Here is a 24,808-nt window from a genome sequence, read left to right on the forward strand (position 1 = left end):
AGAAAAGATACCATGAAAATGGTGATCTGAAGAAAAAGATAACATGAAAATGATGACACGAAGTAGAAGGTGATATGTGAATGATAACATTGAGATAGAAAAGGTGACATGAGGAAGGAGTTAGCGTGAAAGTGATGACACGAAGAAAGAGAAGGCAACATGAAAGTGATGACATGTAGGAAGAGATGGTAACATGAATATGGTGACATGAAAATGACATTAAGTAGAAGGAGGTAACATAAAAATGACGACATAAAAGAGAAGGTGAAGTGAAAATGATGAAATAACTTCATATTGTCAAAAAATCCTAATCTTGTAAAAGTTTGACTTGTTCCACATTTTAAAGCTTCAATGCTAATGTAAGACCTATGGAATACAATAAATGAAATTAAAAATGATATGAAAATAATGAGATGTATAAGGACAAGATGAAACGAGGAAGAAGACGTGAAGTAGAAGGTGACCAGAAAATTGACATGAAGAAAGAGTAAAATGATGAAATGAAGCAAGATAAGGTTATATGAAAACGATGACATGAATAAAGAGTTGACATGAGAATGAAAACATGTAGAAAGAGAAGGTAACATGAGGATGATAGCATGATGTAGGAGAAGGTAACATATAAATGACATGATAACATGAAGAAAGAGATGGTGGCTTGAAAATGATGGTATAAAGGAAGAGAAGCATACATGAAAATAATAGCATTAAATTGAAGAAAGAGAATGAAAATGATGACAAAAGAAACAAGAGGATGATGGCATGAAGAAAGAGAAGGTGACATGAATATGGTGACATATTATAGAAAGAGTGTATGACGTGAAAATGATAACAGCAAGAGAGAGAATGTCACATGAATATGTTGGCATGTAGAAAGAAAAGATGACATGAGGATGGTAGCATGAAAACGACAGCATGGAATAGGAGAAAGTGGCAAGGATATGATGATAGAAAAATAGAAGGCAATATGAGGAGGATGATATTAAGAATGAGATGGTGACATAAATATGATGACATGAAGAGAGTCACATGATGGCAACAAGAAAGATACTGTTGTATGACTATGAGAAAGAGAATTTGACATGAAAATAGTGACATGTAGAAAGAGAAGATGAAAGGAAAATGATGACACGAATTAGGAAAAGGGAACATGAGGATGATGACATAAAGAAAGGGAAGGTGGTACGAAACTGGTGACGTGTAAAGAGAAAGTTACAAGAAAATAACAGGAAGAAAGAAATGGTGAAAGAGAAAGTGAAATGAAAATGGTAACATGAAGAATTAGAAGATGATTTGAGGCTGATGATATGAAGAAGCGGAAGATGACATGAAAATGTTGACTTGAGAAGAAAAACGCTAACATGAGGGATGTGGTGAAAGAGAAGTTAACATGAAAATGATGACATGAACAAAGAGGAGATGATATGAAGAAGACAACATGCAGAAAGAGGAGTGGAAGTACAAACGATGACATGAAGAAAGGTACGGCATGAGAATGATGACTTGAAGTATGAGATAACATGAAATAACATACGATGAAAGAGTAATGGAACGGAGAAAAATTCTCTCCGGCGCCGGGATTTGAACCCGGGTTTTCAGCTCTACGTGCTGATGCTTTATCCACTAAGCCACACCGGATACAACTCCGACGCCGGTTAGAATCGTCTTAGATTAAGCTCCAACTCTTGGGTTCCCTCTACGTCATAGATGTCTATGAACGCAGGACCGAAGTCCACACATGTGCTGAGGTGCACTCGATATGAGTGACTAGTTGGCCGGGATCCGACGGAATAAGCGCCGTCTTAAATCACGAAGTGATTTACGCATATCATATATTATTATTTTAATGTACCGAAGTACATATGATATTTCCATGCAGATATTCTGCGTCATCATACGATGAAAGAGTAATGGAACGGAGAAAAATTCTCTCCGGCGCCGGGATTTGAACCCGGGTTTTCAGCTCTACGTGCTGATGCTTTATCCACTAAGCCATACCGGATACAACTCCGACGCCGGTTAGAATCGTCTCAGATTAAGCTCCAACTCTTGGGTTCCCTCTAGTGGCCGCCCTCTGCACTACGTCATAGATGTCTATGAACGCAGGACCGAAGTCCACACATATGCTGAGGTGCACTCGATATGAGTGACTAGTTGGCCGGGATCCGACGGAATAAGCGCCGTCTTAAATCACGAAGTGATTTACGCATATCATATATTATTATTTTAATGTACCGAAGTACATATGATATTTCCATGCAGATATTCTGCGTCATCATACGATGAAAGAGTGATATGAAAATGATGACATGAAAAAGGATGAAGTTATATGGAAGTGGTGACATCAATACAATGTTATGGAGAATGAAGAGGATGAAGAGGAGATAGACCACGAGAAAAAGAAGAAAAATAGAAGAAAGTTAATAGAGGAGTTGAAGGCACGAAGAAATCGAATATCATATAAAGAAGAAGCAATGAAGAGAGTGACTTGAAGAGGAAGGTTATTTGGAACGGATTGTGATATGGAGATGTTGACACAAAGAAGGGAGTGATGCGATGATGACAGAAAAAGGATGATGATGATGATGATGATAATAATAATAATAATAATAATAATAATAATAATAATAATAACAATAATCACAATAAGTTGTGCAAAAAGACGAGCAGAAGACGATGCGAAGAGAAATTGACATGAGGAAATGTACAACATGAAAGTGACATTAAAAGAAAAGAGTAGAAGATGCAAGTTTACGACACGGTGAAAGAGAAGAAGAAGATGATGATGATGATGATGATGGAGACTGTGAAAAAGAATAAAGAAATTATAAAAGGATAAAATGACAGTAGCAAATACAATATCATGATGCTGATAGAATAAAATGATGGAGTTTGTGATGATTGAAAGAAAATTCGAAAATACATAGTATCGAATTTTTTATAGTTGCTTAATATTTAACAAGAAACTCTACTCTTTCATATTTAAGGAAATACAACATTATACTAGGCAGTGTTAGCGAATTAGCAATTATCGATTAGGCCTAACACTGTTGGTGGCCGTGGAAATGCCACTGTTTTCTAGTCCTGCCTTACGTAATATGTTTAGCCTTAACAAAGACAGAGAGAGAGACAGAAAAAGAAACAAGTTGTAAGCTCTGGTAGCCTATAAACAAATCTCTTATACATATGGATATTTGTGTTGTATAGAAGGAGAGTCGGCTGTCCATCAGAACGCCATCTCTCGTGTGATGGAAAGGTGACCTTAACTTACGACATCTGATGAGATTCACGTTTGCATTACAAATACACATGTCGGTACAGGACTGCTTCTGTTGTGTGCATAATGTATTAATGCCATAGGATGATAAAAAATTATGATTACTCTCTAGAAATTAGTCAAACGTAAGTGAATGTGAAATAAAATATTGTGAACTAGATACTAGTAGTGATATTACATTAATTTTGTTCCATGTCACTTGAATCGGCTGATTGATTACGGTATTCCGTAACAAGCTAGTTTTGAATTTAGATTAGTCATTTACAAGACATTATTTTATTGCGAGTGTGGCGAGAGAGTAGAAAATAATCTCTTTCTTAACGAACTGGAAACGATGGATACCTAAAAATTGAAGAAATGACCTTCAAACTTTATTTCGTTAAATAGCTTCCATTGTACCAAGACGAAGAATAGTAAGTAGTATCCCTTGAATTTAAACAAAATTAAAAGTAATATTTAAGTGAAATATAAGCCCTCATTAATTCGTCACAACAAACAGAAATAATTTACAGAAAAAGTGGTGAAAATATTAGGTTGAGGTTATGTCTGCGTATTTCATATCTAGTAAGCGTAAGAAATCTAGGTTATATATTTAAGGAATTTATGGTTAGAACCATACCCTAACAGAAGTTTAAGTCTTTATATTAATAATAATAATAATAATCATCGTCATCGTCATCGTCACCACCACCACCACCACATTACCGTCATAACCCTAATCGGCACAATCATTCATAATCATCACCACCACCACCACCACCACCACCGTCGTAATCGTCATCAGCTTCATCATATTCATTTGTGTGCATAGCTTTAGACTTTTACTGTAACAAATTATCTTCTTCTCCTTTTGGTTTATGATTTAAGGGGTTAGGTACAGCTTACAGCAGTAAAATATTGGGAATATTCAACATTTTTTCCTGCATTACTGTACCTTGTACAATAATGAAAATTGGCATGTGTAAAACGTTGTCTTTCTGCTACATGAAAAAATCTCTTTAAGATTAAAAATAATTATTTATAATTTTTTTTTTTTCAAAATCCATTTCACTGTGCAGTGATAAAGCGTTTCCCACATAACTCAAAAACTATCCGACATTCTGTGATTAAATTTTTTGTGTGCATTTATGCATGTCATATCTACAATATGGTGCAAGATTACTTCTCTGCCTTTGATAGATTGTATGACAAAAAATAAATTCATTTAAAAAAATGATCAAAGTATTTTCTTCTAACACAAAATAAAGAAAAATATTGTGTTAAGGAATGTAGTTGAAAGAGCATGATATTGTGAACATGAGTTTCAGCAATAAAATAAAAGAGAGAGAACATGAAAAAGTTAACAAGTTTATGAGTTATGAGAGATGCTGCACAGAGAACTGCCATCATTTTAAGGGGACACTCAACTTAAAAATTGGAGAAAAAGTGTCATAGAAATGACAAATTAAATTTCTACACTAATTTACGTGACAGAACTAAATCAATACCCAGAATTCTTCCCCTATTCATTGAGAAGTCACAGTCAAATGCACAAAGCAAAAAAATAAAAAATGATAATTAAAAGTAATATTTCAATTAATGATTGATTAAAAATTGAAATAATTTTTATTTTGAAAAGTATTGGATCTAATGAGCTGAGATTTTGCATGTTACTTTCCATGTGTATATTAAACTTTTTCTCCAAATTTGAAAAAGATTGGTCAAATAGGAATAAAGTTCCAAAATATAGTTGAGTGTCCCCTTAAATTTTGAAAAAAAAAAAAATAATAATAATAATAATAATATTTTTTCTTTTAGATTGTAAAAATATTTTTTTTTTTATTTAGCAGAAGGACAATGTTTTACACATACCAATTTTCATTATTATACAAGATACAGTAATGGAGGCAACAATTTTGAATATTCACAAAAATTGTATTGCTGCAAGCTGTACCTAATCCCTTAAGATGAAAATGGTATAAGATTTAATTTTATTTACAAATGTGGCTTTCTGTAGGTTAACTTCTTTATCTGACATAATTATTTCACCATCTGCAAATAATATAGTATTAAGTTGAATCCAAAGTTTTCAAATTGTAAACTTTTCTATTCTGTGTTTTTTTTTTTTTTTTTGCTGAATTACTAGAAAGTTTTATGAGCATTCTAATTAAACGAAATGCGTTTCCAATCCTTATCTAGCACGTTCATCAGATGTTAAATATTCAGATTTTTGGTTTTGGAAAAATTAAGAAAGAAATGTTCATTCTAAATTGAAGATGTCCCTGTAGCCAACAAATCTCTGATACACTTTTCAGGAGAAAGGAAAATAATTTCAGGGGCATATTTCATTAGGCCTATATTCATTACTAGAACCATTCGACTAATCAAGAATACAAGTTTATTGAGCTATTGGATGCAATCGTTTATTGTTATAAATGTAAGCCTATGCTTCAAAATTACTTTTTCACCTTAGTCATATATTTCACTAAGTTGATGTTACATTTTTCAAGGAAGATCTTCAATAATCCAGGAGGTGAACGATTTGATTTCAATACAAATTACAGATATTATATTATAATTTCTGAAAAACCTATACATAGCATGGAAAAAAATATTGTTGCTTGTTGAACAATATGGCGAACGTATGGTAACATTTGAATTGAATTAAATAACTTCCTTTCCCTTAATGTTATAGATGTTTTATTTTGTGTAAACTTCACTTAAAATTATACTATATTGATTAATTGTTTTTCAATAATTTCAGGATAAACAATTGTCTGCCAGCCGAAAAGAGGAAACATTGCTATCCCGCACGAGTGGTTGCGTAGAAGTCTCGGTCAAGATCACGTCATTTTCAGCAGAAGCCAATGAGAAGAAGGCAGACAGCTTCGAAATCTCCTTTCTCAATTTGGGTGAGTAAATGGCTTTTAAACTGTTTACATTAGTAATGTGTGATTTTTCGAATCACCGATAATGTTCTGTCTCCATAACCAGCGAGTGGGAGCTAGTCCGCCGACAGCTGAAGTTGCCGTTTTCTGGACAAGAGTTAAATTGTTCGCCCTGTGTAAAATTCATCTTAAATAAAGCTTTAGGAGATTCTTTGATTCATTTTTAATCGGTTTCAATATTATATTTAAACAATGAAAATATGGACTAGTGAAATTATAGAAACCTTCCTAGCGTCTGAAGTTGTTATATCATCAAACATACCTGTATATATTGTCTTACTCGAATATTGAGTTTTTATTTTAAACTATTGCACGAAAATCAGTGAAATTTATATTGATGGTAAAGGTTTGGAATAGGAATTATATTTCTACTTTGAATGTGTTATGTTGAATAATTAAAGGAATATCAGATTAAGAGATTATAAGTTATGCAGCTTAACTGAAGGCAGTTCTATAGACACCAAGTTGTAGTGGCATTATCATTACATCTGTTTAGGAGAAAATACGAGCAGTGGGACCTGTCTGAGGCATCATTCCTATCGACACAGTCCGGTCGTCTGTCGTGTAACATTCATGAATATTCCGATGTCCTCCCCCCAAAAAAAGTAATGAAATATGTCTTCAAGACGAAAGAAACTTGAAGAGATCTTGTAGTTACTGACGACAACATTAATTACGTTCAACACTGCGTTGCTATGACTTTTTAACGAGGAAATGTAGCAGTACTTTGGTACAAATTCTTGACTTCGTTCGACTGCTGAGAAAATAAAAGAAAAGTTCATACGAAACAAAGAATGTGAAAATTTTGGTCCTAACCTGCTTAAAAAGTGTAAGGAGAAAGGAGATTAGTTGGACTTAAATTAGGGTATCACATCTGTCACCTAATTCGTAAAGTAAAATTATTGGGAACTAAATTTTACGAACATAAGTGAAATGAACGGCACATAAACAACCATTTTTTTTTTAAGAAAACTAAGAGAAGTATATCTAAAATAAAATATAATAAACACAAATTTTAGGACCTGACCTTTAAGACTCAATTCGATCGCTGAAGGTAGATTTTATAATACAGGTGGTTTTTCTCATAGCACATTAATAAAATTGTTCTCTGTACCATTATCAGGTACCATGACTTTCTTATCGCCATACATTCACATCGTCTTTCATATCCATACCATTAACAACTATCAGTACTATTAACTGTTAATAACTGAAAGAAATCCTAGTGTCAAGAATTTCCTGGGTTAGTTTTTAGGAATTGTAAGGAAAACCTTTTAAAACTGAACTCAAAACTGTTTATAAGTTCTCTTTGACCCCAAAAATGAGTAATTTAATCATATTGTAGTAATAATAATCCGTGGTGCTACAGCCCATGAAGGGCCAAGACCTATCAGCCGGCTGCTGGCCTCACGGCCACATGCCGAAGCAGAGGTGAACGATCACCCAACCAGAATGGAGGTATCGTTTGGTTAGCACGATGATTAGTAAGCCGTTACAGCTGGTGTGCGTAACCGGATTTCGCTACCTATCGTAGCTCCCCAAGTGCATCACGATGCTGGGTGGGCACCTGTCCCATACACTGGCCGAAATTACATGAGAAAATTTCTTCCCCCATGAGGACTCGAACCAGCGCGCATTCCGTAACGCGAGTCCTAGGCAAGATGCCTTAGACCACGACGCCACGGCGCGGGACTCATATTGTAATAGTTGTGAATATAGCCTAATGTTCCTAAGTAAATAATTACTACCACCGATGTGGAAGAAATATACACTAAACAAGATTTCAATATTTACTTCTACATGGTGTCCCGAAATTCGAGCACATGGACTGCATCGTGTGAATACAGGATGAACACGGAGACCAAAATATCAGTGAAAAAAATTTCGTCAGAAGAATTTTTAATTTGTGGCAACACTGCACAGAATACATTACAGGAATGTAATTAAAATAAAAAAAAATAGATAAAAGAAATGCAAAAAAAAAAAAAAGACTAGGGAGGTAGTTCAAACTTGAACATTTAGTTTTGAAGCAGCAGCGTACGGATAGTTTTTAGCTATGATCACAGGCGTAACATTTATTTGTAAAATACAAAGTTGCCACATTGTGCGATTAAAAATTCTTCGGACGAAATTTTGTCACTAACATTTTCTTCTGCATTTTCATCCAGGATTCACATTATGTAATTGGTACCCTATGTCAAGCCTTTCCTCTGTTAAAACAGGGTTGAGTCTATGTCTTGTCTGTAGAAATACATGTGTTTGCATTATATTTAAAAACATAAGCAATATTTGATATGTGTCTCGGTTAATTACGACGAAATTTCTTTTTGAAAGATTAGTAAGAATAATTTTTTCACATAATTGTCATAAATGAATGTTGTATGTTGTGAATTATTATACCAAATTCTCAGAAAATTATACAATATTGCAGAATAGACAAAGAGCAGAGCAAATGCATCAAACAAGCAATACACTGACAAATCGACTGTGCTTACGAAACCGGTTATCAACTAGTATGACTCGCGGAGATCGACCTTGACTACGCCGGGAACACAATTCGGCCAGTTTCGGCTGTTTCCGATCAACCTAAGCGACAGCCACTCGACAGACCTATCGATATTTGAATTTTATTTACAATATTTTATTTCAACCTAATACATAACTTTCTGAAAATATCTCTAGCCTCGATCGTGTTGAAGCATGAACGATTGGTTAAAGTATTCCACCCACTATCGGAGAAGAAATACTACTACTACTACTACTACTACTACTACTACTACTACTGCTACTGCTGCTGCTGCTGCTGCTGCTGCTGCTGCTGCTTTGGGGCTAAGAAGGATAAAATTACAGGACAATGGAGAAAGTTATACAACGCAGAATTACACACATTGTATTCTTCAGCTGACATAATAGTAGTAACATGAAATCTGACGTTTGAGATGGACAGGGCATGTAGCACTTATGGGTGAATCCAGAAATGCGTATAGACTGTTAGTTTGGAGATCTGAGGGAAAAAAACTTTTGGGATGCCAATACATAGATGGGTGGATAATATTAAAATGTATTTGAGAGAGCTGGGATAAGGTGGTAGAGACTGCATTAATCTTGCTGCTGGTAATAATAATAATAATAATTGCAATAATAATAATAATAATAATAATAATAATAGTAGTAGTAGTAGTAGTAGTAGTAGTAGTAGTAGTAGTAGTAGTAGTAGTAGTAGTAGTAGTAGTAGTAGTAGTAGTACTACTAATGGCTGAAAATTTGAAATACGCTACAATAGGAAGGATGTGACATTATTTTATTACAATATAGGGCCACAAAATGTTCGTTGATAGATGAAAAGAAACTGTTAAATACCCTAGAATTCTCATTCTCGGACACCGAAACCCATAACTCCAACATACGCGGTAAAAACCGATTAGTTGTAGAAAAAGCATTAGAAAGAAATTAACATTGAAGTGTGTTAGAAGAGAAGTTACGCACCGTGAGCAAGCGAAATTCCCATACCACTGCACTACCACAAGCTTCAGTTTAACCTTCTCACACGGATTCCTCCTGCTGGATAGATCTTTAATCACATTGTAGAGAACAGAGCTTCCTCGTTTAAAACAGAATAGCGAAGAACGTAAGAAAATACTAGAGATTCGTGAGAAACATCTGCTCGTTTCTGTAATGACGAGTAATTATTGGCAACCTATCTGTTGAATCTGTTTCTGTGAACTATTCCCCAGAACTGCATTTTAACATCGTCATAACCGTAATTAAATATATATTGGTATAACCCTAGTGCAGGTATTTCAGTGAATATGAATATTCCCAGGTTGGTATAGTCCTCTGAACTAGAGCAAGATTTGACTGCTTGGTTTCTTAATTATCAGCCAATTTCACAAATTTGAACTCTTCATATCCATTACCTGCTAAACAGGTCTGTGGTATGAAGAAACATAAATCATGCTCAAAGCGCGCATTTATAACTTATAGCTAGACTCCTGCGTTTGGTTACCTAAAGCCTCCGCAACAGTGTTAAGTATGTATAGAGTGTAGCTTGACGGCATCCAACGGTACTTAGTTCAGGTCTGCTGTTCAGTGAACATACAAAAACAAAACAAAGCTAGGCAGTTGGAAATGAGTGCTACAATTACAATTTGGTAGCGAACATGTCCTTAGGGAATAATACAATGTATTTTACCAGAAAGATTTTTTTTTTCATTTGAAACACTTAAAATGTTTAGAGTCATTGATTGTAATTTGTAGATACTCGTGATGTACGCTCTCACAATTTGTTTTATTTTAAGTTTGTGCTGAAATTTATAATTTTTCATTTGTCAATTTCAAACTTTAATTAGATCTAAAATACCTAGATGCGTTTTACTTATTGTAAAAATCAAAGGTAGACAAATTCCGGTCTCCATGTAGCCATGGCGACTAAAATTTTTATGTGGCAGGGCATGTAAGACGTATGGATGAATCCAGAATTGCGTATAGAGTATATTAGTTTGGAGATCTGAGGGAAAAAGACTAAATTGTTTGAGTTCAAAATTTTATAATATTTCGATTTCAATTATGTTACTACGACTAATACTAAGTGTTAACACAAGCGGTTGTAGGAAGAAATTCGAAAGTGCTTTTTAAATTAATATCGTTACATTTGTTGCGCATCTCAAGATATTGTCCTAAATTGCTTCAAAGAGTTTCTGAGAGCGTGTGTTTGCACTGCGTAGATATTTAATATTATTTAATGTATATCAGTAGATGTATCTTTATTCGATTCCTCATTGCATGTATGGACGACATGTGATGGCTCCTGAAAATAAGGGGGCAGGCTCTTGATTTTTTTTTTCCTCTATCCCTAGTAAAACATATCAGCTGTGCTTACACTATGCTACTCACGAATGAGTAGTCCCTTCAGTTTTCTCAATTATAAATAACACAACAGCTTGCACTATACTATGTGAGAATGAGTAACCCTTTCAGTGTTCTGAAACAATTAGTGAAAAAAAACAACAGCTTGCACTGCACTATGTAAGAACAACCAACCCCATTCAGTGTTCTCAGTAAAAAAAAAAAAAATATATAAAAAATAGCTTACACTATACAATGCACGAGCACACACCCGTGGAGTAACTGTTAGCGCGTCTGGCCGCGAAACCAGGTGGCCCGGGTTCGATTCCCGGTTGGGACAAGTTTCCTGATTGAGTTTTTTCCGGTGTTTTCCCTCAACCTAATACGAGCAAATGCTGGACCCCGGACTCATTTCACCAGCATTATCAACTTCATCTCACTCAGACGCTAAATAACCTACAGTAAGATGTTGATAAAACGTTGTAAAATAACCTACTAAAATAAAAAAATAAAATGCACGAATGAGTGATCCCGTCAGTGTTCTTAAGCAATTAGAAAAAAAACACAATAGCTTGCAATACACTATTCACTAACGGGTGGGTACTCCTCAAACAATCAGAAAAAATACAATAACTTGCACTTCACGACGCAGGAAAGAGTAATCCTTTCAGTGATCTGAAACTCGCATTAGTAAAAAACAATAGCTTGCGCTAGATTACACACGAATGAGTAATTCATGCCGTAGCTCACACCTACTGTTTACAAGTTAGACCACTCAACTATACATCCATAGTATATACAATATTTTTTTAAATTCTATTTTTTCACTTTGAAAATGTAAGTAACACTTTATAAGTCACCCGGTAGCTTGGTGCCCCACTTCCATTATTCTACGGACTTGTTCTAATTTATTATGTGGACGACCAATATGTAGGTTTGCTATGTTTTAGTCAAAAGAGGAAGTGAGCAGGACTCGAACGAACAATAAGAAGACGATCACAGTTTCTGATAAGGAGGCAAGACGAAGAGAAATGACTCCTGGATATGAAAGAATAATATTTGAGACGGAATATTATATTATAAGAATTAATGTTGTGCGGCAAATCGCCCTCTGTTTGTTTTCTTTTACTTCCCTCAGGGCGAGAAAGAAGCTTACCAAATGAACCGTGCTAGACTGTTTATCAGTCCATCGTCTTTTGTTAGTTCAGTTGTGGCGACTACCGATTTGGAACATTGATGTCCATTTCTCGGAATATCGGGTCTGTTTAACAGCTACAATCTAAAAGATATCTTAGATAGGCCATTTCTACATTTACCATAAAGAATACATAGAGAGTCTGGCGTATAACTAATAAGACTGCTTTTTTTCTGAGTATATTCGTAACTTTAAACGTTGGAAAGATCATGCCAAGAAACCTTATCTTCTCTATTGAGCGCTAATGTTATCTTATGCACAACAAGATGATGATGATGATGATGATAATGACGACAATTAAGATAGTGGTAGCGATGATCCTGCAGCTTATTATTATTATTATTATTATTATTATTATTATTATATTTATTCCATTGGTCTTTATTTTTAATGACATTCCTTAAATATAATATACATAGAATTTAGTTTTTTCAGGCTTATCCGCTATAGAATAAGTTGTCTCTGTCCTAATAAAATCTCATAAACGTATAATGTAGTATAAGTTTGTTATAACGTCATCCAAGAAAACGTGTTATAAAAACGAGTGTCTTTGTGAGATCGATTAGTACAGGTATTATGCTATCAGCCGAGGTAAATGAGAAATGATACAATTTTCATCAGAGGCGATATTTTTGGAGAAGCACTGGGGCAAATTGTCTTCCCCGCTTAGTTTTAGACTTAAAAAATAATAATAATTAGTACTATTAACGAAAAAATGTGAGAAGTGTACTTTTAGTAATGAAATATTCCACTTTTATGAAGGCTTAAGAAGTAAAAGACGAGCTTGTTAATGATTTTGCTCAAGTAAAACCCAGGAATTACAAACATAAGTGGATATTAGGTATTGTAAATAAAAGTACAATCTTTTTTCTTGATTGGAACTAAAATTTCTTTATTTATAACAGTGGTATGTTCATATCTTCGCACTTTCGCCATATTAACAAGTACATGTAAATTACGTATCGTATAAGTAGGGCAAGAACGTGTCAATAAATACTTCGAGAATTTCATAAACAAGTTAAGTGCATAAAATCATGGTGTCACCAACACTTAATAATGATAATGATGTGAAAGTGTTACTATAATTTTGAAACACAATATATTTATTTACCCAACCTGCATTGTACTTAACTTGCTGCGAACAATGGGCGAAAAATACCCAGAGAAAAATGAAGAAGTGTAGGCCTATGTAATATTTGTGCACCTAAAAAAAGGCATTTGACTGGGTGGATTGGAAAGGTATTCTGAAGAAAATTAGCGTGGATTGGAAAGAGTGGAGGCTGTGCAGTAATGTGATACGAGTCAAAGTCAGGATAGGAAAAAAAAATCAGAGAGGATTGGAATAGGGAGAGGAATGCGACAAGAATGCCTTTTATCGCCTACCCTGTTCAATATATACTTGTAGGATTTAGTGAAGAACTGCTTTAAAAAATAGGGGGAGGGGATGATAGTAGGAGGAAGAAGAATAAAGTGCACAAAATTGCCTGGGAATATAGCGTTATTAGCAGAAGAGGAAACGATACTAAGGGGTATGCTACTGAAGCTAAATGAGATTGACAACTGTGAGCAGTATGGGATGAAGAGAAATAATAAGACAGAGACCTTGATTTTCGACAGAAAAACAAAGAAGATAAACGTGCTATTTCGAAACGAGGAAGTGGAACAAGTGGACAGTTTCAAATACTTGGGGTGTACTATAAGCAGTAACATGAGCTGCTGCTAAGAGGTCTAAAGAGGAATAGCAATGACAAAGAAATCTTTTAAAATAAAAAAAGAGCATCTTCTGCGGAACTCCGAAAAAAAGAACTAAGGAATAGACTAGTGAAGTGCTTTATGAGGAGTGTGACACTATTAGACATGATGAAGTGAAGAAATCGACTAGATGAACTTGAAATATGGATATGGAGATAAATGGAGTGTGTGAAATGGACGGACAGAATAAGAAGTGAAGCTGTGGTAGGAAGAGTATATGAAGAAAAAATAATGCTGAAATTAGTAAGGAAGAGAATAAGAAATTGGCTGGACGACTGGCTAAGAAGAAACCGACTACTGGAGGATGCACTGGAAGGAGTGGTGGCGGGAGAAAAGTTCAGGGCAGAAGAAGATATCAGATGGTAGATAATATTAAGGTACATGGATAGTATGGGAACATGAAGAGAAAGGCGGAAATGAGAGAAGATTGGAAAATGCTGGGTTTGAAGTGATAGATCTACTCTTGGGCAGAAAACTATAAATAAATGAATGATTGATTAAATGAATGGATATCATTATACTGCTTCGAAGGACTTCTCATAAGAAATTTGGTACGAATTTCAACTCACTATCAAGGTTGAAATTTAGGTGAAGGTTCTGATATTCCTTAACTGTTATCAGTGGCATGACACTGCTGTTATGCTATGTCTAGAGCTCTGCTACTTATCATTTCTTATCTATTGTAGTATATTACGTCAAATTTGAATGAATGAATAGCCTAAAATCATCTTAAGATCAACAGCCTCTTATAATTATTATTGTAATGTAGGCTGGGGAATGTACTACACTTGGTGAATCAATTCAAGAGAGTGTAGCTGCTATACGATAAAACACAATTTAAATTATTGATAGTTCCTTGGATGTAATGTATTTCCAGATACTCCATGCCTGCCTGTTCCTCGCTGACCTCGTCCACTGCGCGCTCGTCGCTCTCTGGAAGACATCAACCTATCTGCACCTTGGACGTCCTCTGCTCCTCTCCCCGATGCGCGAGTCCCACATAGTCGAAGCGTAGATCCATCTGCTGCAATCCATCCTGTTCACGAGTCCGTCCCATATCGCTTTTAGTCGTGTATTCTTCATGAATACCGCTTTTTCTTCTGTTATATGCAAGTTACATGTAACAGAAGAAGTAGTAATAGGCTAATGAAAATGAATTAGGACAATGCGAATAAAAAGGATATAGTTTTATGATATAAGTTTGAAGGGTGACGACGATGAGAAGGACGGGAACAAAGAACATAAGTAGACATCCGATTTTAATGTAAAATCTCATTTTGTTCCTGAAGAGATATGAAGTTGCATTAATACGATTTATGGATTGTTGCAAGCAGTATAGAGCCTGGAACTGTCTAATTTGATCTTAGAACTAATTTTATCCATTTTTTTTAAATATTAGGCATCCTTTGTAATTATGAAAGTCAACTCGCTTCATCTTGATGAAGTTGAAAGTATCATTTTCTATTGGAAGATGAAGCAACTTGCATATCCTGTGCTAAGGATCTTCCTAAGGATGACTCTATTCACATTAAGGTGGCTTATAATCGGTACAATGTAACGTGAGGTACAAAATTTTAACTTCAACATTTTTCCCTCACTACTTACTAAAATTTAGTGATTTTCTAGCTGTTAGATTCATTTAACTACTGACAACACTATTTCGAATACACGCATGTCATAGTTATCACGATATTTAATCATTTTCTAACTTTTAGGTTGACAGAATTTAATATATCAAACAGGCGAGGCAAGCTACTTCAATTAGAGACGCCAAATTTGTTTATATGTCATATTGTGTATGTATATTTTACATCTCAATTATTATTGACGAACACTTTTCCCAATCTATTTTTCCCAAAGAAAATGTTCCCAATAACAATTTTCCCAAAATAAAAATTTCCCTAAGACACATTTCGTAAAAGACATTTTTCTTAATTTATTAATCTCCGAACTACAAAGTCAGTGAGGTTTACAGAGACAAGTTGTAGCCTATTGATTTCAGTTATGTTAATATATTATCCTTGAATTCTTGGTATCTGGATACGATGTTGCAAGTACTTCAGTTACTTCAGTACTGCATTCTGAACATCTTCGTTGTCTGAAGGATGCTGATATTGTGACTGCTGTGGTCCTTTTAGTGCGATAATATTTTCGCCTTTCGCTTTTGTTTTCAGATTTTGACTCTAGCACGACATTCAGTCTTCCTTCTACAGCTTTAATGTTTTCTTTTTCATTATTGCCCTATTGTTCATAATAAATATGCTCATCGATATGAACTGTCTTCTACTGGGAGTATTAGTTAATTCCGCCGTTATGTCACTGAGAAGAAACTATTACAAGTTTGGAGTATGTAATTGAGAAAAAAACCACACAAATTTGAAATTATGTCAATCAGAAGAAATTATAACAAATTTCGAATTATGCCGATGGGAAAAAATACAACAAATTTGCCGGCAACAGAAAACAGACACCATTGTTACTACGAAAACCTACTTACACTACAAAGAGTATCATGTTGGAGGGAAATATAATATTAAAAATTAGATTTTGGAACTGGAGGGAGAAAGAAAAATCGATTGGGAAAGCGTAAATTGGGAGTTTTGCATCTTTGGGAGTATAAAATATGGGAAAAAAAATTAGTGGGAATATTCGATTGAGAAAAGTGCCCTATAATCCGAAATTATAGCATAATATATTGCGTACATATAATTATTCTTCCATATAGCGAGTTATATGTTAAATTGCTGTTTTCATTACAAAACATAAATACAACTTTGTGAAATAGTACTTTAGGATCAAGGTTGGTAGCATTGAAGTGTTAGTCATTCTAATCTTTGGTGCCTACCTCATCTTATTTTGTTTTGACTATACGTCAGTTCACATTATTTTCGTTTGGTGTGATTGCTTCTTTGGAAACCGCTGGAAAACAATTTATGAGTAACATTCTATTTCTCCAGTAATTTTGGACTTGCCGAACTCAATGCAGCGAGGAATGATTTGCCAATAAAATGTAACAAAATGTTTAATTTGACTTTCCAGTACAACCAATCCCGAAACTGAAGTATGCGACCTCGACTTCAGTAAACGTTAAAAGCTTTCGTTTCTTGCTACAAGATTGTATTAGAAGACAGAAAGTGTACGAATAAATTTTCTCTCAATGCAAAAGTTAATGGTTGTATATTGTGGATGAAATTATGAGAAGTACCTGTTTTTAAAGTGAATGACTTTTAATGTAAGTTTTTTCGTAATCATTTTGTAGTTTTTTCGTTAATTATTTAGGCAATTTCTAAAGGACAAGGCTTTTATAGAATGCTTAATTCTCAAATAATATTTTGTACTGTTACGAGATAATTCGTGGCCAGACTATATAGCCGTGTCCTTGAAGGGGAAGCATAGTCGTGGTAGATATTGCTACTGTTTGATCTAAAACATTACTTCCGAATTCTCTGTCAGAAAAGATGAAGACCTGACTTTCTCTTCGTGCATTCGAATTAAAGACATTATGCTATACCTTATCCGTACAGTAATATAAAATATATCATTACTTAAATTCAGAAATAAATCAAACTGTTCCAACCAACTAGCGAATGATTTCTTGGAAGTTATAAGGAGCAAACGCTGCTCTTATCTGCAGCCAATAGCAGCATTCTCACCCCTGCAGCTACAACAAAATACAGTTTTCCCGTGCACGTCACCACATCACGAATCAAACTCGACAGTTTCCTACAGTAGGTAAGAGATATTTATTAATTTTGAGTAAGATGTGATGAAAGGTCATTATACGTATAATTTTGAAAGCATGTTTTTAATCTATAGAGCCTATTTCATAGTTTTATTGCCCTATTTTAGGCACCTAAAATCTAAATTTTAGAGCTTGAAAATTGGAAGTCTAATCATAAGTTTAGAATATGGGGTACGTTTATAAAAATTATTATGAAGTAGTATAATAACGAAGCCAGTCATGGCAGAGGTAATAAATTATAGAAATTATTGTGTTAATGAATATTAAATAAATACATATCGATGAAAAATAATGTTATTTAGAGGAGAAGAGAAGTCGAGGAACACCTTTTCTAATCTTTTCTCACGTCACTAGTAGGCTGTATACGATTTTTACTCTCCCTCCATTAGCAAAAAGTGCAAGTAAAGTGCAACAATTTAAGTGTTATACCAGTCAGTAAAAGGAGCCTGAGAGACAAGTAGAACACATTAAGTAGAAAGGGCGTTGAGACGAGACCGCAACAGCAAGCTATTAGATGTTATGGTAATGTGACATTTGCCTTCATCACCTTTCTCAAAAACTCTGCTCTCAACTGACTGTCGACACGTCTATGAGAATGCATGTCTCCGCTTCTCAGGACCCCCAGAAACCTTCCCGATGCGTTGAAAAAGTTGCATAACCAATTGTCATTAATCACTTCAACTCTTTCAAGAAGGTTTTATTGAGACGCCTGGCTTACTAACATGCTCCACGGATGTAGAAGTTATCTCAGTACCGATGTGTTGTACAGAGGAAAGGACCGTATGACAACCTGTCCTAACATATTAGTGGACTCCTCTTGTTACCGCAACCCGTGACATGATCTGCTGGATAGCGCCCACACGTATTTCGAGAGGTCCACCATGTTAAGCTGATCATCTCCCTCTATGCCCTAATGGTACCCATGCTTGCCGTTTGATTCTAATTTCAAACCTTATCGAGGACAATAGATTTTTCACGTGGCTCCATTTGGAAAGAAAGCAAAGCTGCAAGATTTTCCAATTCATTTTATATTTCAGATGTGTCTAGTAATGTCATAAAATAATGTATATAAATTTCAATCAAAGACACAACTATCTGCAAATGTTTATTTGCTACATGAATATATGGTATATAAACGTTTTCGCCTTGTGGGGCATCATCAGATATATTAAAATTATGTGATCTGAACTTTGATTAAATTAGATTTATGAAAGCAAATATGAGCAGTGTGTAATACATGGTGATAAAACTTTTTCATGAGTTATATGTATACTAATTGTAACAAAAATAAAATAAAATGATGAATTTTAATGTAGTGTAAATTCAAATTGATTAAAACTGAAATTGTGTGTACATATAACTCATGTTACATTATAATACATATTTATCAAATAATATTATGCAAAATATGATCCATGTTAAAATCAAATGAATAAATGGATAAAATCTTGGGTTAAAAGTTTTCAATGTTTAGAAAAAGACACGTCTTGGAGAACTGTGTATCATATCGAAGTTTGCAGTAACCGATGTTGTAGGTTGATTGTAATGTGCTTATAAAATTATCATTCACATACTGTGAACAAAGAATTATGATTTATTTATACAAATTATGAGCATTATTTAGTGATTAAATGGGGATAGAAGTCTACTTTGGTTTTGGAGATGTGAAAAGGTGTTAAGGTTACTTACGAGTACTTTAAATGTTGTCTAGTTTCGATGCAAATAGTGGTTATCCTTGATCCTTTAGATCTAAATAATCTATCTTTTATAATGCATATCGTTGATGAATTACTGTGTTTGATTAAAGAAAAACTGTGTGTATATGGAAGAATTCTGTAAAAAACAAGAAATGTTGCCATTAATATTTCGATCAATTTGAACTGTTTTAAGAGAAAAGAAATGTGAGAATGATTAATTAATTCTATGAAAGCGAATATGGGGATATTAAATTTTGTATAATATTATATTAATAACGGTTTTCAAGAATGGTCGAGAATGGAATTGTCTGTTGACGTATTGTCATACATTATGATAGTATCATCTACGTACCTATAGTATGAATTTATGTTACGTTTATTTAAAATATCGCTAAATTTTTTTATCTTCTATCGACAATTCCATTCTCGACTCATTTAACAAATTACATAAAAATCTAAAGTTCACTGTGGAATATGAAATGAATAATTCTATACCGTTTTTAGATCTAAGAATAATAAAGCAAAAATATAAATTAGGTTATGACATCTACAGAAAACCAACACATACAACACATAGTATACCTGTAGATTCAATACATCCCCAAAAAACAAAAACAAAACATGTTCAACTATCTAACAAATAGATTAACACGAGTACCTTTATCCAAAAACAAATACAAAAAAGAAACGCAAAAAATTTTAGACATTGCAAATGAAAATGGATACAGTAAAACTCTTATACGAAAACTAATTCGGAAAAAAGAAAATATTACACAACGACAAACAGCCACAACCTTAGTAAGATCCAACAATAAAAAACCAAAACATTGGTCAATACTTACTTACAACAAATATATATCTAATAAATTAAAATACTTCTTCAATAAAGAAAATATAAATATAGCATTTAAAACAAATAATAAATTAAATAACAATATCCCTAATACAATAAATACCAATGATAAATTAAATAGTAAAGGTATATATATGCTTAAATGTTACACATGCGAAAAGAAGTACATAGGCCAGACCAAACGTAACATAAAAACGAGGTATAAGGAACATGTTTATGACTTTAAGAATAGAGAAAAATCAAAATACGCGTCACACTTAATCAATACTGGACACGAACTAGGTCAACGTCAGGATACATTAAGTATTTTAAAAACATACAATAATAATAATTTTATAAATGCAGCTGAAGAATTTTTCATTTCATATTACCACAATAAAGATAAAAATATAATTAATGAAAATTTGCTAAACTTTAGAAACCCGCTTTACACAATTTTAAGTAGATCCATTTACATCATGATACGCCGTCTTTTAAATAGTTCCCTCCGCCATTACACAGCAGAACACATACGATTACCCAACATCAGTCTGCTTCAAACCATCAACACTCCCACATACACCGAGACATATACGTACGTAAGTAATTTGAAAACCGATATTAATATAATATTATACAAAATTTAATATCCCCATATTCGCTTTCATAGAATTAATTAATCATTCTCACATTTCTTTTCTCTTAAAACAGTTCAAATTGATCGAAATATTAATGGCAACATTTCTTGTTTTTTACAGAATTCTTCCATATACACACAGTTTTCCTTTAATCAAACACAGTAATTCATCAACGATATGCATTATAAAAGATAGATTATTTAGATCTAAAGGATCAAGGATAACCACTATTTGCATCGAAACTAGACAACATTTAAAGTACTCGTAAGTAACCTTAACACCTTTTCACATCTCCAAAACCAAAGTAGACTTCTATCCCCATTTAATCACTAAATAATGCTCATAATTTGTATAAATAAATCATAATTCTTTGTTCACAGTATATGAATGATAATTTTATACGCACATTACAATCAACCTACAACATCGGTTACTGCAAACTTCGATATGATACACAGTTCTCCAAGACGTGTCTTTTTCTAAACATTGAAAACTTTTAACCCAAGATTTTATCCATTTATTCATTTGATTTTAACATGGATCATATTTTGCATAATATTATTTGATAAATATGTATTATAATGTAACATGAGTTATATGTACACACAATTTCAGTTTTAATCAATTTGAATTTACACTGCATTAAAATTCATCATTTTATTTTATTTTTGTTACAATTAGTATACATATAACTCATGAAAAAGTTTTATCACCATGTATTACACACTGCTCATATTTGCTTTCATAAATCTAATTTAATCAAAGTTCAGATCACATAATTTTAATATATCTGATGATGCCCCACAAGACGAAAACGTTTATATACCATATATTCATGTAGCAAATAAACATTTGCAGATAGTTGTGTCTTTGATTGAAATTTATATACATTATTTTATAAAGCTGCAAGAGTTAGGCTACGTCTTATATTTATGGCACATAAAATGACACTGTCTTATGAACGAGATGACTTCAGACAAAATCTACCAGATGGTTACTTTATACTCCGAAACTAAACTCCAGAAGTAGCACCGATATTGATAGCATTTATCTCACCCAGCCATCCTTACGTTCTTCACTTTTCACTCATCCATCCATCCATCCATCCATCCATCCATCCATCCATCCATCCATCCATCCACTTGCTCGCACTATGATGCAAGATAGGAGTGTAACGTAAAAGAAAGAAAGATAAGGAAATATAGGCGATGAAGATGTTTAAAAAGAGAAGTGTATTAATAATAAAATAAGAAGGAAGATGAGCGAAATTGGAATGTGACTAAAAGGTGGAGATTGAAGAAGAAGAAGAAGATGAAGAAGAAGAAGTGAAAGCAGGAGAGGAGGTTAATGACAAATGTAAAAAACAAGTGGAATATTGATTAGGCCAAAATTTATTTCCTCCAGTTATATTTGTTAGCCTTGTTTCATTAGTTCTTGCAAAAGAAGCTAATACTGTACATATGAGAGGAAGATACTACACATATAAAAATCATTAAGGAATCTTGGTACCAGAATTAATTTTGAATAATGTTAAATATTAGGTTTTGTTTCAAAACAACATTATTTTGGCATTAAAATTAAACCTTTATTGAAACATTATTATATGTACATTATATTTTATACTCCTGTATTCAGCATCAGTCTTTCTTCGTTGGGTACATTACTTTTTTATTATTAGTAGTTTATTTTATCAACTTCTACGGTTATCTAGCGTCTGAATGAGATGGTGATAATTCCAGCGAAAATGAATCCAGGGTCCAACGCCGAAAGTTCCCAGCATTTACTCTTATGGGGAAAAATCCCGGAAAAACCTCAACCAGGTAACTTGTTCCAACCAGGATTTGAACCCTTGCCCGCTCGTTTCACTGTTAGGCATGCTATCCGTTACTCCACAGCAATAGAGGATTCATTATTACTATATTAGAAATTATATTTCTCTTCGCGCTTTCCTTTACTAAAAAGTCTCATATATTCTGCACGATTACTCCTTGCAGACAGTATTATCTATATGTGACGTCACAAGCGTTTAGTTAAGGTTAGGGCTCTATAAACAGTATTTTCAGCGCCTTAGTTAAGGTTATTTCGTCATTCTCTCAGCTCAACATAGTCTTAGTTAAGGTTATTTCGTCACTATCACAGCTCAGAATCGCCTTAGTTAAGGTTATTTCGTCATTCTCTCAGCTCAACATAGTCTTAGTTAAGGTTATTTCGTCACTATCACAGCTCAGAATCGCCTTAGTTAAGGTTATTTCGTCATTTTCTCAGCTCAACATAACTTCAGTTACGGTTATTTCGCCATTCTCTCAGCTCAACATAGCCTTAGTTAAGGTTATTTCATCATTCTCTCAGCTCAACATAGCTTTAGTTAAGGTTATTTCGTCATTCTCTGAGCTCAACATAGCGTTAGTTAAGATTATTTCGTCATTCTCTCAGCTCAACATAGCCTTGATTACGGTTATTTCGCCATTCTCTCAGCTCAACATAGCCTTAGTTAAGGTTATTTCATCATTCTCTCAGCTCAACATAGCTTTAGTTAAGGTTATTTCGTCATTCTCTGAGCTCAACATAGCGTTAGTTAAGATTATTTCGTCATTCTCTCAGGTCAACATAGCCTTGGTTACGGTTATTTCGCCATTCTCTCAGCTCAACATAGCCTTAGTTAAGGTTATTTCATCATTCTCTCAGCTCAACATAACTTCAGTTACGGTTATTTCGCCATTCTCTCAGCTCAACATAGCCTTAGTTAAGGTTATTTTATCATTCTCTCAGCTCAACATAACTTTAGTTACGGTTATTTCGTCATTCTCTCAGCTCAACATAGCCTTAGTTAAGGTTATTTCGTCATTCTCTCAGCTCAACATAGCCTTAGTTAAGGTTATTTCATCATTCTCTCAGCTCAACATAGCTTTAGTTAAGGTTATTTCATCATTCTCTCGGCTCAACATAGCTTTAGTTAAGGTTATTTCATCATTCTCTCGGCTCAACATAGCTTTAGTTAAGGTTATTTCGTCATTCTCTGAGCTCAACATAGCGTTAGTTAAGATTATTTCATCATTCTCTCAGCTCAACATAACTTTAATTACGGTTATTTCGTCATTCTCTCAGCTCAACATAGCCTTAGTTAAGGTTATTTCGTCATTCTCTCAGCTCAACATAACTTTGGTTAAGGTTATTTCGTCATTCTCTCAGCTTAACATAGCTTTAGTTAAGGTTATTTCGTCATTCTCTCAGCTCAACATACTCTTGGTTAAGGTTATACGTCACACTCCCAGCTCAACATAGCCTCAGTTAAGACTAGTGCGTCCACACCTGTGAAGTAACGGTCAGCGCGTCTGGCCGCGAAACCAGGTGGCCCGGGATCGAATCCCGGGCAGGGCAAGTTACCTGGTTGAGATTTTTTCCATGGTTTTCCCTCAACCCAATACGAGAAAATGCTGGGTAACTTTCGGTGCTGTACCCCTGTCTCATTTCACCGACATTATCACCTTCATATCATTCAGACGCTAAATATCCTGAGATGTTGATACAGCGTCGTAAAATAACCCAATAAAGTAAATAAAAGACTAGTGCGTCATTCTCTGAGCTGCGTAAGCCAAAAAAAGGTCCTAACTCCAAAAACACAACAGATGGATCAAAACGGATTGCATTTTTTAAATGATTGCATTTATTAATATATTTTGCTCGCGGTATATCCACATTCGTCTTTTAATATTTAGCCGTTGCAGGCTGATGAAAATATGCAAATCTGTAAAATTAGGATAAGTATTTATTATACATATTTCGGGGTTATTCTTTAAATAATGTATAATTTTGTTTTGGAAGTAAAATAAACATTATGTTTGGATAGATGAGTATTGATTCTTTCAGTTACATTATGACATGCTCCTATAAATACGCCATAGG

At 34.0% G+C, this 24,808-nt stretch overlaps 1 long non-coding RNA gene across 3 annotated transcripts in view; it reads left to right on the plus strand.

Moving 5' to 3' along the window:
• Nucleotides 1-24,808, plus strand: part of LOC138694710 (uncharacterized) — a 680,210-nt gene that overhangs the window by 464,599 nt on the left and 190,803 nt on the right. For all 3 annotated transcript variants that reach the window (XR_011330995.1, XR_011330994.1, XR_011330996.1), the window contains one exon: nucleotides 6,021-6,168. This is a non-coding gene — a long non-coding RNA (uncharacterized lncRNA). The remainder of the gene's footprint in view (nucleotides 1-6,020; nucleotides 6,169-24,808) is intronic.

Source organism: Periplaneta americana, chromosome 2, assembly GCF_040183065.1.
Source record: "Periplaneta americana isolate PAMFEO1 chromosome 2, P.americana_PAMFEO1_priV1, whole genome shotgun sequence".
NCBI classification, from domain to species: Eukaryota; Metazoa; Arthropoda; class Insecta; order Blattodea; family Blattidae; genus Periplaneta; species Periplaneta americana.